General features: G+C 34.2%; 1 protein-coding gene across 1 annotated transcript in view; it reads right to left on the reverse strand.

Annotated features, from left to right (window-relative positions):
- LOC106464013 overlaps nt 1-2545 on the reverse strand; it is a 16584-nt gene that overhangs the window by 6125 nt on the left and 7914 nt on the right. The gene's annotated exons all lie outside the window — the stretch shown is intronic.

A 2545-nucleotide genomic window follows, 5' to 3' on the forward strand; every position in this document is an offset into this window, starting at 1 on the left:
TGTGACGAAGATTCGAACCCGCGACCCGCAGATTGCGAGTCGAGCGCCCTAACCACCTAGCCATGCCGGGCCTATTTTAACAGAGGATTGTTAGGGGAGAAACATAACAATATTCTCCTATAAGATGTACCTGATCATCAAAATGACAAATTTCAAAGAAAATGTATTAGTTTGTTGTTTTAACACATTATTTCACTTGGATGCACCTCCAACGTATTTGTATCTTGTATTTATCGCAAAGCTAATAAGATGATTCGCTGTCGTTTCAAATCTTTAATTACTGACCACAGGAAAAGCAACCAATCATCAGCACCCTACCTACAACGAGTGAAGGTAACGGATGGACGACCACTCTTATAACGCATCCAAAGCTTAAATTGCGCGGATTAGTGTGGTGTCGCAAGAATTCGAACCCGGCTAGCTAACCTCAGAAATCCAAAGCTCTCCCACAGGATCATACAACACCCCAAGCACTACTGCAGCAAACAAAAAATGTAAATTTCTTTTGTCAATTTTAATTTGACGATATTTAAAACTAATATGTTTTTACGCATCAAGTTAGATATCCTAAGACTCTCAGCATTTCTCAAGAGCAATTTCCTATTACACTATACATATTGTTACGACAGTGGAAGTCACGTGACGCTGCCGGCGCGTTTGCCGCTGGTAGCGTGCGTGAAATTTCTCGAATGATCATGAATTATCGGGTAAGCCCGAGTTTGTTCAGGACGCCCTCTTTTTTAGTATACAAGCCTGGCAGTGAAAGCCTGCGATATTGAATGAAGAGAGTTCCGGGTAATTTACGATTCTGTTTCGAGCTAGTGTGTGAAGTTATCGAGATTGTGAATCCTTGTGATTTATAGCGTGTATTATAAAAGTAGTTAAGTTTAAAGTGACGAGAAATGTACTGATTGTGAAATTACTGTGTGCTAAAAGTTTGTATCGAGGAAGAATAAACTGGTTCAACCAAAAAAGGATTTGTATCGCTGAAGTTTCTCGGAAAGAATTTATACCGAAAATTAACAAACAAGCAGATACGCAACAATATAATTTCATTATAATATAAAGGATGCTTAAATGTTTTTTGTTTACAGCTTCGAATAAAAAAACATTTCACGTTTCTGTAAATGAGTTTTCTGTCGAAGAGTTATATTATTGTTATTTTATGTATGATTTGTCAAAGCTTATGATGAAAGGTAGTATTGTCAAAAATAATTTAAACCTTTCATGTGGAATATTTTAACTATAAATATCCTTTTTTAATTGTTTTTTTTCTAGTTACTATTTTAACATGTGCTAGGAAAAGAATTTAGTAAACTTAACAACAAACACCCTCTTCAACTATTCTTTCTAGTTTCTATTTAAACAAGTGCCAAGAAAACTATTCAGTAACAAAACTTAACAATAAATATCCTCTTTAACTGTCTTTTGTATTTATTTTTTGGTTGCTATTTTAACACGTGTTAGGAAAAGAGCTCAGTAACCATAATAGTAAATATTTTCATTAATCATTATTTTTTGTTGCTATTTTAAGAAGTGCTTGGAAAAAATTCAATAAGCACAGCAATTTAGTCGTTCTTTACTTGCTGTTGTTTTAATAAGTGCTGGAAAAAAAAAAAAGAGTTCAACAAACTTAATATAAATGTCCTCTTTAACTGAGTTCTTGTACCACTAACCCTGATGAAGCCAAAATGGCGAAAGGTGGGCAGAATTCTTTTTATCATTATTTGGAGAGTAAAGGTCACTTTTCCCAACCTTATTGTCAAAATATCTAATACTTCTAGTATGCGCTACAAATTCTGAAAAACAATTAACATGCCCTCTTTAACTGTTTTTTTTTGTCATTGCTATATATGTCCACAAGTGGTATAAAAGATTTAATAACGTGTAATAAAAATAGGCCTAACAAGATTTAAATGTAACTAAGTTTGTGTCATTATGTTTTTTTAGTATCACTATTGAGTTGTACTTCAGAAAATCAGCATAAAAATTTCACAAAAGGATCCTGTTTTTCAAGACATTCAGTTTATTATTTAAAGGGTGGCTGGGTGCTCAACTCGCAATCTGAGGGTCGCGGGTTCGAAAACCCATCATCGAACATGCTCGCTCTTTCAGCCATGTGGGCGTTATAATGTTACGGTCAATCCTTCTATTCGTTGGTAAACGAGTAGCTCAAGGGTTGGCGGTGAGTGATGTTGACTAGCTGCCTTCCCTCTAGTTTATAACTACGAAATTAGGGACGGCTAGCGCAAGTAGCCCTCAAGTAACTTTGCTCGAAATTCCAAATAAACCAAACTATTTATAGGAATTCACATTCAATGAATCATGTCCTATATATACATTTTACTTGAAGGTACTCTTGTTACTTCACTCAATTTTCAAAAATATTACTTTTTGATATATATTTCACCTTCTAACGGTTTGTAATTAAGTTTGTTTCAATTTAAATATTGTGTGTTCTTGTTGTTGTCATTGATTTTATTACTATTATGATTCTTTGAATCAATGCATTTTAGTTTGGCTTCAGTCCAATTTCTTCTTTTCA

This window comes from Limulus polyphemus, unplaced genomic scaffold, assembly GCF_000517525.1.
Source record: "Limulus polyphemus unplaced genomic scaffold, Limulus_polyphemus-2.1.2 Scaffold57, whole genome shotgun sequence".
Classification (NCBI taxonomy): domain Eukaryota; kingdom Metazoa; phylum Arthropoda; class Merostomata; order Xiphosura; family Limulidae; genus Limulus; species Limulus polyphemus.